The sequence below is a fragment of the Azolla caroliniana genome, unplaced genomic scaffold, assembly GCF_043228905.1.
Source record: "Azolla caroliniana isolate FFs.n. ecotype wild unplaced genomic scaffold, voAzoCaro1.0.p SCAF_15, whole genome shotgun sequence".
Lineage (NCBI taxonomy): Eukaryota > Viridiplantae > Streptophyta > Polypodiopsida > Salviniales > Salviniaceae > Azolla > Azolla caroliniana.
Genome location: NW_028230450.1, coordinates 3,299,778 through 3,311,122, shown reverse-complemented (window position 1 = coordinate 3,311,122; position 11,345 = coordinate 3,299,778). Strand labels below are relative to the sequence as shown.

The 11,345-nt window shown below is 36.6% G+C and overlaps 1 long non-coding RNA gene across 1 annotated transcript; it reads right to left on the bottom strand.

The window, feature by feature from the left end:
* Positions 1-7,125: 7,125 nt before the first annotated feature.
* LOC147854371 (uncharacterized) lies at positions 7,126-8,500 on the bottom strand. Its single transcript, XR_015531001.1, has 3 exons — positions 8,390-8,500; positions 7,741-7,846; positions 7,126-7,504 (listed from the first exon to the last, which is right to left on the bottom strand). It is a non-coding gene; the product is annotated as an uncharacterized LOC147854371 (long non-coding RNA).
* Between the last annotated feature and the right edge of the window lie 2,845 nt (positions 8,501-11,345).

Below are 11,345 nucleotides of genomic sequence, written 5' to 3'. Positions count from 1 at the left end.
AACCGATGCTAGTGGTTATGCTATTGGTGTCGTTCTTTATCAAGGCGGTCACCCTATTGCTTTTGAAAGTAAGAAGCTTGATGTTCCTCAATCTCAGTATTCGGTTCAAGAGAAAGAGTTGTTTGTGGTAATACATGCACTTAAAACATGGAGGCACTATCTCTATGCAAATAAATTTGTGGTTACAACGGACTATCAATCATTGAAGTATTTTTGTGACCAGCCAGATCTTGTTAGTTGTAAAGGCCGTTGGGCTGACCTTATGCACAATTTTGATTTTTCCATACGGTATCGCAAGGGTTCTATGAACACCATTGTTGATGCTTTTAGTCACATTAAAGAAGTTAACATGCTTAGCTTCACGGAAATAAAATCTGATCTTTTAGATCACCTTCGAGGGAAATACCTTGATGACATATATTTCTCAAAATACTGGACGAAAGTCGAATATGGATTAGATGTCATTACTAGCACCCTACCCTCGAAGCTGACCTTTCACATTACAAACGATTTGCTCTACCGTAGTGGAAAGGTCTGTGTTCCAAATTTACCAAATGTAAAACAAAAAATTCTTCATGAATGTCATGATGCACCATCTGTGGGTCATCCTGGAATACAACGCACACTTGTTCTCATCTCGAGTACTTTTTTCTGGCCTAAGATGCGTCTGACATGCATAAATACATAACTCAATGCTTACAATGTCAGATTAATAAGTTGAAACAACTTAAAGTTGTTGGTCTTTTACATCCCTTAGATATTCCCAACAACAAATGGGAAAGTATCTTGATGGATTTTATTGTTAGTTTACCTCGTACACAGAGGGGTCATGATGCCATTTGGGTTGTCATTGACTGACTAACAAAATTGATTAGATTTATTCCTACCAAAACCATGGTAACCTCTCAACAATTGGCTTATCAATTTGTTGATGAGTTACTTCGTTTTTATGGATCACCAATGGATATTGTTAGTTATCGGGATTCCAAGTTTACTAGTGACTTTTGGACTCAAGTCTTTAAGAAACTAGAAACTACGTTGAGCATGAATTCCTCAGATCATCCTCAATCTGATGGACAAACTGAACGAGTTAATCAAATTATTGAGGACATGCTTCGAGCTTATGTAGCAAAAGCCCCTTCTAAGTGGGAGCAATGCCTTCCTATCTTAGAATTTGCCTATAATAGCTCTAAACATACATCCACTGGATATAGTCCTTTTATGTTAATGTATGGTTTTCAGCCACGTGCCCTAGTTGATGTTATGATTCATCGTGATACATTAGACAGTACACGCAATTTTTTGCAAGACATGAACCAAATGTTGCATATTGCCAAAGAAAATGTCAAGACAGCTCAAGATCGTGCTTGATTTTATGTTGATCAGGAGAGACGTCCTCGTGCATTTACTATTGGTCAAAACGTTTTTTTGCGTGTCCCTACTGACTCTACGTCATTGTCTACAGGCAAGTGCGCTAAGTTAGCCCCGCGATATTGTGGCCCATTTGAAATCCTTAAGCGAGTTGGGTCATCTGCTTATCACCTTGCCTTACCCCGTAACGTTGGTATTCATCCTGTTTTTCACGTTAGTCGTCTAAAACCATTTTTAGGCTCTGGTGATAACACCATCACAATCCAAGATCTTGTAACATTAGAGGATTTTTCTTACAAACCTCATGTTCCTAAACGAATTCTTGATTCTCATACTAAACATTTATGTTCTAAAGATATTCGGCTATTCAAGATCAAATGGATGGATAAACCTATTGATGATGCCACATGGGAACACGAGCATACTCTTAACACATAATTTCCTCGCTTTATATTGCAAGAGTGCGATCTTTTAAAGTAGGGGAGTATGTTATGTACACATAACGTTGGTGAGGGTAGGTCACTAATATTTACATTAGTGAAGGGTATGTTCACTAATGTTAAAAAGGGGGCTAATATGATTGGATAGAAGGAATGATGGGTGCATGCACTATCATGATTTGGGCAACCAATGAATGGAGACCCTTTTAGAAAGGCACATCTATTCAAGGGGCCTAGGAAAAGGTATAAATATGAGGCTTAGCTACCCTCATAAGCACATTACGTCGGAAGGTTGTTGTCTTAGACATCGATGGTGCGGGCTAGGCTTTCATCTCGACGATCGAGTTTATCTCTTCCAAGGTATTAGTCATCCTAATATCCGGCGGTATGGGACGTCGGCAGTAGGTTGGTTATGTCTAGATCATAGCTCGGGGTGGTCGGGTGAAACGAGTTCTTCTGTCCATTCTATTTTCCTTCTTTTACTTTAGTTTGGTCTATTGATTAGTAATAGACTCTTAACACTTGGATAAGGCCAAACCAGCTAAGCCTAAACCGAACCGTTGTCAATCCCTAAGTGGGACTCCTTTCATAACTATTGTGGATACATGTGTCAGAATAAATAAGATATATTTACGAGTTATTCGTTTATTGAACACATGGCTAATCACTAGGGTTGAATCCTAATATAAGAAAGAGAAAGGAATGAGATGAGATGTAATATCAACATCTTCAAAAGATTAAAATGACATATGAAACCAAATAAGTTACATCTCCACAAAACAATTGATACCAATATAAATCAAGGAAAGATATTGTAATGAGGTACAAAAAATGACTCGATAAGCCAATTTGCTCAGACTCGATGATAAATTATGTAAAGAATATATGCATTGGTATCTCTAGAAGGACAATATCTAATCCATAGACAATGCAAAGAGTCACACATCTTAAGACGCTAAGAGAGATCCATTTACATGGCTCTATCAACAAAGTTCCCTCCAACAAGAGGATGTCCACTTATAACCTCCAATCCTCTTGAGTGCACCTACGTGATTGATTATGGATCCGTTTGTATTCTTCAATTTGCATTATATGGATGTGAGATACATTTGTATTAAATGAACTCGATAATTTAGATATCCCAATCGTTCTTGTATCAATATATTGGTGTGAACTTTAGGTTTGTGGTGCATTAACCATCGTAGGCCAAGGTACACTACCTCCACCAAGACTCAATGAAGAATTCCAACCAATTACACCATGTGCAAAACATTGAGTCGTCACACCAAATGGCTAAAAGAGACATTCAATTTGGAGCACCAAGCCTCAAAGTGATATATCTTCCCGTCACTCCAATGTCCTCTCAAGTGTTATGACATTATCAAACATCATAATAACAACATTCACCCGAGGCCAAATGTAAACAATGTCCTAACCTAATCACACACTCAGCTCCAATCAATCATTAAAGTCGAAGCAAAATACCACTGACACTATTGAATGTCAAATGTCAAAATATGATCTCGAACATCAACCACCTCGTACCATAATTGAGCTGCAAACCACCAAAATCACAATTGATAGCCATGTTGCTCATCCCTTGCACCTAGGAGTCACCATAACCCAATGACAACATTCTATGAACAAGCATAAATACAACAAGCATTCTACTTGTTGGCCACCCAATAACTAAAAAAGCATTAGAGGATCGATATGACAATGCATTAGTAGACACAATGCTCCACACACAAAACCTTGAAACCTCGCCACAAGTATAGTATGCGAGCTTGGAGAACGAAACTCGCCATCCTCGCCGAAAAACTAAAAAAACACACCCCTTGGTGTTGTGTTGGGAAGATCTCATGAGAAAGTTTGTAAATACAACACAAAAAACTATGATTGTAATGACTAGCATGAGAGATAATGATGGAGCACACACACAAAGAGTGATTATGACAAGAAAAAAACATTAGTTTATTGTATAATCCAATACAAAGCCCTAATTGAATTAACTCAAAAATGTTAAAGGAGCAAATGCAAGTTTGTACAATGTCATTACAAGTGCATATAAATAGACATTCTATTTTGAAACGTCCCTATAATGGGCATATACACAATGTCATAAGTTTATAAAAAATCCATAAAACATCATTCTTGAATGACAAGAAAACTCACAATTGCTTGAAAGTGTCGGAGACGCTTAGGAATTCGAAATTTGCTAGAGTTCAAGGAGAGCAAGGAACCCACAAATTGTTTCGGCAGGATACATTTGGTTAGTTCATCAACAACTTTCTCAAAGGTGGGGTTGCTTTGGAAGTTATGCAACGGTGAATGAAGTGATGTGGAGCTCGAATAATATGCTTGGATGCAATGCAACAAACTGGCTTTTTCATGATAACACCTTGGATATCGATATGTAGTGTTGATACATACGTTGAAGTCATCTAGCTGAAAGTGACAATTACTCTATCCAAGCCACGTGGCTTCTTTGGCTTGGCACCTCTCATTATTTTCAACACACCCAAGGTCATCATTTTCATCACTAACTCTTGACTAATCCACTCGACATCGTCTGTACTCGCCCACTTTCTATCCTCTCCATCACTATCGAGCCTACTCAAATTTCCACACCACACAAAACAGGTGTGCTTTGCTTTTGTTTATTTGCAAAGCTTCCCCAAACCTCTCCAATATATGAAGTTGGATAAATAAGGTATGTTATGGATCAGGTTGACTTCACTTGGGATCGCCTTTATATTCTTGATTGTGACATTCAACTTCTAACTATTTCATCACTCTCAACTGAATCCTCCTTTCCTCGCCTTTGATACCGTGTGTTTCATCTTTTTTACCATCCTTGATGGTGTTTCATTCAATCTCAAATGCATCCCCACCAAACTCTACATCGTCAAACTATGGATGTGTGCCCAAGTGTTACTCATTATACCTCCACAATTTTGCGTCCATGTTAGACATGTTTTTTTGTTTTCCCTACGATTTTAGTCACGTCCCCTTAACCATTTCTTCACGACATATGATGCATACATGGTTTGTAACTTTGTTGATGCGATCCCTCAAATTTTCACCTTCACATCTCATATTTCAAAAACGTTGCGTTAACCACGCAACTTCCTCTACCTCACCTCAAGCCCTTTCCATCAACCTCCACGCAAATTCAATCAAAGACTTACCACGTTTCAACAAAGAATTTCATCCTTAATATCCCTTGCAACCAACACTCTCCCTTTTCCTCAAACCCTTTGTTCTACTCCAACCCCCATCACTCTATTGTCCCATACTTCCAACATCTCCATTGAGATTAAGTAGTTATCCTCACAAGTGTGAATGGGACAAATTTGTGATATTAATCAATAAGGAAGAATCATAAAGGTGAAACCATAAATGTTTTTCAGTCTATGAGTGGGTGCCAATCCCGCCTCCGAGCATTCTAATAATCATCCAATTTTTTATAGGAAACTTTCTAAATGACTATTAATCTTATTAACCTTAGATGGAAACACTTATCATTGAAACATGTTAATAGACTTAATTTAAATGTTATTCACCATAAACAAAGGCAACATTTAGAAAAAATTGCAAAAGAGATGTGGCCAACCAAGTCCTTGCATTCCTCAACTTTTAGAATCACGATTCCCCTCAAGCTCGTGAAGATGATGGTACAATGGCTAAGTAACATTGAAGAGATTAAGGAGGGTGGGTGGGTGAGATTAATGATGTAGGAGATTGGATGCTCTAGTTATGGGGGGAGAGAGTGTTCTCCAAACTAAAAATTACATTTACTTTTATGCTTCTTTTATATTTTTGGCAATTTGCATTCATCATCTTCCTCTTTTACATTGTGACTATGTTTTAAAGTTATTTCTAATCTTAATGTTAAGCAAATTCTTTATTGATCTTGAACATTTGTCTATGTCCAATTATAACCTCCAATGTAACATGTAGTTGTTTTTGGTATGATTGTCAAAACCGTAAGATGAATTGCAGCAAGCCCTCTTGAAGGGATTGACAAGTTGCATAAAAGAGCATGTGGGTTTCCTTTAGTGGGATTTTGTGGTCAAACATCCACAAAAAATTTATTTGAATGATATCACTACTATGAAAGTGACCCATTGGAAATTCTTGTACCACTTGTGTCTTGACAATCTAGTGATAAGCTAAACTCAACAAATTGGGATGCATGTATGTCCTTCTGATTGATCCACTCAATGACATGATTCACTTACTAGGTTGTGATGAAGATAATGAGATGACCCTTGATGTCATTGTCATCCCAACTTTTGGGGTAGGGAAATAATTTGACTTCCGCTTTTGGGATGGGACAAGGTAATTAGGGTTGGCAAGTGTTATTCAGGGTAGGGTTTGTCAAATTGGCATGATGGGCTCAATAGAGTTGGATATGACTTCATGAGGCAATCACGTAGTGTTTTCATCAAAGGTGAATGTTGTCACGATTGTTCTTTATTCATTGTAAACTACCACATGTTTGATATAGAAGAGCAAGTTAGAGGTATCTTTGTATATCTTACAGGGTTGGCTAATTTCCCATTGCAAAAATTGACACTCATGGTTAACTAAGGAATTCAACTATATTTTAGTCCTTGTCAATCATATTACCATACAATATTGATAGCTTGATAAGATGGTTGTGTGAGGATAATCCTCAAACAAGCATAGAAATAACTCCTCTTTATCACCATAGGGACATGGTTGAGTCATTGGTACTAAAATTGTCACTTTGTATTGATTCACCATTGCAATCTTTAATAATTTAGTATTTTAAACCAAAATGTCCATAATTTAACTTACTTATTACAATAGCAATCTAAGATTAGGGGTGATTATGGTGCTCGATAATAGATAGCTTGTTCCATATAATAAACTATTACAAAAAATGTAAAGGAGATCATGTCATAGTTTACCACTCTCTATGCTAAATAGTGGAGAAGATCCTATTAGTGTAGACAAAGAGGCACCTACCACAATCTTATTTACAATGGATGCCCTTCTAAAATGGGCTACTGACATCTTTCACATATTGACATAGGGACTCGTGATCTTAACACAATAGGCTAAGATGTTGATTAGTCCTTGATGATATTTTGTCATGAAGTGTTATGGTTCTAATCAAGAAATGTTTGATTTTTCATCGACATGAAAGAGGCCTAATAATTTTATTATCCCTCAACCGATACATCGAAGCTTATATATAAAGCATGAGAGATGAAAGAACGAGCATTTACTTTAATAAGGATGATAATAGCAAAATAAGTTATATAATGTTAGACTCAAATGAGAATTAACATGTTGCAAGATTGTCAAATTTCACTCAACTTACAAACTAGAACATAATTATAGTTTTAATATAAAGGAACATGAGTAAGGTTCCTCTCCAAGTCATTGTATGAATTTATAAAGTCAATGATGGTTATAGGTTTGACGATATTTAATTGCTACCATTTCAAGAGGTTGGAATAAAACATATAGGATTAAAACTTTATTCTTGTCTGTTTTCCTTTAAAATAGGCATTTCAATGAACAACATGGATTGAATAAAGAGATTAAATATTAGTGAATGTAAGAAATATGAACATGAGAAGATGTCGTTAAGGGCTTTAAATCAAGCTTAGCCGCAACAAGCATCAACAATACACCAGCAACAAAGGGCAGCCAAGCTATCAAAAACCAAAAGAAAACATAAAGCGAGGTACAAATACATAACCCAAACATGTAGCAAAAAAGCATGGGAGTGTGTATGTGTGTGTGTGTGTGTGTGTGTGTATAGACAGAGATGAGTCATAACTATGTGGACATACATAGATACATGCACGGATTTGTGCAGTACACATAACTATTTATGCATGCACAAACAGGACGAGTTTTATTTTTCAATGCAATGGTTTGAATTTACCAACAACCAAGAAGTCCAAAGTCTTTAGATTGGGTGTTGCTCATTGGTTGCTTGTTGGTAGTTGTGGGTGGTGGCGCAACAAATTGTTGTTCGGGATAGCCACCCCCTGCTAACAAAATATCCAATGAGCATCAAATATACACAAAACAATCTTGATAAGGAGAAAATAACTGCATCTCATAGTCATCCATTATCTCATACATGAAATATCATCTATGAACAAACAAACTATAACAAGGCACATTCACACATATTCATTCATTATTTTTGGATATGTGCAAGCCCCAATTAAGGATGCAAGACATCACTTGTGCTATTCTCTGCTATGCTCTTTTCTTACAAGCACATACCATCAATTTTCTTTAATAATTGTCACCTCTTTATGTTTATCATAAACTGTTGTTTTTGGAGCAATGCCCATCACTTCCCTTGTTCTTTTATTTCATTCGGTGTGCATGCATGTACATGAGCACATGGTAGTGATACAAGACTCAATTACATCCATAGATAGAATGCACACACATATAAACAAGTATGCATAATGCATGTACATGAGCACATGGTAATGATACAAGACTCAATTTTACACCCAATACTTAACATTCATAGATAGAATTCACGCACATGCACCAAACTCTTATAAACCCACCTGGATGGGGGGAAACGATGTATCCTACACCTTTACCTTCCATTTGAATAAACATGCCTTCCTACAATAGAGCATTTATATATAGACTTGCCTACAATAAAAATATATGTTGGATTTTCAACCAAAGGTTGCTTGCTTCACTTACTTGTAACTTGTATTATCCACGCGATAGCGCGGCCTCTCCACTTACCCATACATCGTTGTCTTTAACACAAGGCACACTTTTTCCAAGATTCTCTTATCAACTTAGACATTTCTTCATATTGAGCATGCATGAAATATATATAGAAAACTAGCAACCAATATAAAGTTCTTGTAGAGTAACACGAATAAGAAAGACTTTTGATGATTCTACACGTGAGGACAATGTAAATTACAATATATTATGTGGGATGAACATTGCAAGGAATTGTCGTATTCTATGGAAGGTAAGAAAAATAACCCTAGAATCATAACTTTGGAAACAAGTTATGAACAATTAATTTATTTTTTTGGAAAATGAAGTAATTATTTTGAAGATTTATAAAAACTAGAATAATATGCTTGTTTACTTTAAAAAGTAGTACCTTGGTCAAATACGAAGTTGTTCCATAGCAATTTTGATTTATTACTATTTGTAATTAGAAACGAATAATGATAAAATCATCCAATAGACTATTGGAATTTAATAAAAAAAGTTGGCATGCATGCTAATTAGTGAAGATAAGGTGTTGGATTAGGCTAAGAAGTCATTCATGCATGATGTGAATTACGTATGTAGATGGACCTTGATTGCAATAAAAAGGCGGCCTTTGACCAAGTGATACATGTGATTGCCTAATATACTTTTTGTAAAGATTATGTGAGGATGCTAGAATAGTACACAACCGGCTCAGCCGGACAACAACAAAGAAAACAAAGAAAACAAAGAAAACAAAGAAGAAAAATGGAGATACACAGAACGTGGGAGAGACAGAGAGAGCAGAAGACTCTATTCAAAATAATACGCTTTGTACATACGACTGTGTTCAGAGAGCACTTTTATACAAACCTTGACAATGGGTTGATACAAGTACCGTCAATACTTGAATGCTCATGAATGAGCCAGACACTAACTTGGCCCATAATATTTATATTTACTAACATAGGAATATACGCCCCTAATGCTATAACTACCTACTAAACTAGGAGCATAGGCCTCTAACGGCCAACCGGCTCCCCGTCGATCTGGCTCTCCACCGTTCTAGCTCATGTTGAGCTCGCTTCTCAACACTTTTGCGTGTTTCACCTAAGTCCACAAATGCAATTTCGCAAATGAACAAATTTATAAATATTTGAAACATTTAGGGAGATTTAGGTAGTACCCCTCATTAATAGTTCACATTCTTAATCACTTATGAAACACGTGCAAATTACAATTCATCCACAATTTTGAGTGCAAAATAAAGATGTTATTATTGTGCCATATGAAGCTCTAACCCTAACACTCAATGTGGTGTTACTTGTCATAAAATCAAATTCTTCGCAAAGAAAATTAGATATTTATTGACCAATTAATTTGGCAGATGATAATGTTCAAGTGCACATAAATGATCAAGTGAGCATTTTGTATATGTATTTCATGAATCACTTGACTATCGTGTCCTTATTTATATTTAAGACAATATTCAACGAGGAATTCTTAATGAAGCTTTTGTCAAATCGAGAAACTTGTAAGGTCTTAAAATAACAAACTTTTGAAAAATTTCTAGACACATTCTTTAATTTCCTTTCAACGGAATTCCCATGACATCTCATTACTTCCCTTGAAACATGCTTAGTAAAGTGTCCAAGGAGGGATGGACATGCCATATAATGGTCGCAACGGAAAAAAGCAACAGTTGTCCATGGACAATTGTTGGAGAGCGAGACTCTCAACATCTTTCCAAGTCGGATCACTTGGTGTATAGCCTAACTAGTACAAGGTAACGTAACATGTTACCCAGGATCCATGAGCCCAAAATGGGTTCAACAACGTAGTCTTTGTACATCATCAAGCTAAAACCAAAAAGATTGATTGTGGGGTTGGGACACCAATGCGGTTCGGAATGGAGCTAGAACCGTAGGGTTTCCAAAGTGAGGCATGGAACACTAGGTGGAGGGGACGGAAACTACAAAGGAAGATATAAACAAAATGCAACATAATCGTCGATTGAAGAAAGAGGTCACAAATGGACTTGAATAATTGGTAATCTAACTTGGCTTGTGGATCAGCTGGCCTTCACATTAATGTCGTGACTAGCAATGGGTTTGGTTTGGTTTCTTTGCCTTGAAACCAAACCATTATATAAAACAAGAATCAAAACAAACAGTTGATGAACTTTCAGGCCATTTTAACCAAACTATTTAAGAAAAGGTAAACCAAACCATTAAACTAAAACCATTTAGAGAAAAGTCAAAACCAAACTGAACCATTTAACAAAAAGTTTAAACCCACTACATTTAAGCCAAACTAATTAAAAAAAAAGAAAAAGAAAAAGAAAAGCATTTATATTAAAATAATTAATTCATTAACGCTCTACTAATTAGGGAAGCTACTCATCAAAGGATGACAACGAAGAAATGGATAGGCTACAAGGAGGAGGGCTCTTTGCTCCAAAGAGGTAGGGACACACCAGACAAGATCAAAGGTTCTGAACTGCAGGACAACGAGGCATCACCACAAGTAAGGCAATTCGAGTACTAGCATATACTGGGCATAAATGGATTGTAGATCCCGATCTGATCAAAGTACAACAAGATTGGCACATATGTACTCATGAAAACACATGGCTACGTAAGGTCAGTTGGGACCCTTTGCAATGGACATGGCGTGATCCTTACGTCGGGCAAGGAATCAAACCTATCCCTTTCTTTCAATTCACAACTAGATTGGGTCGCCATATTATAACCGCTCAATCTGCCTGAGATTCGACTGCTACAAAGGTCTGGAAAACAT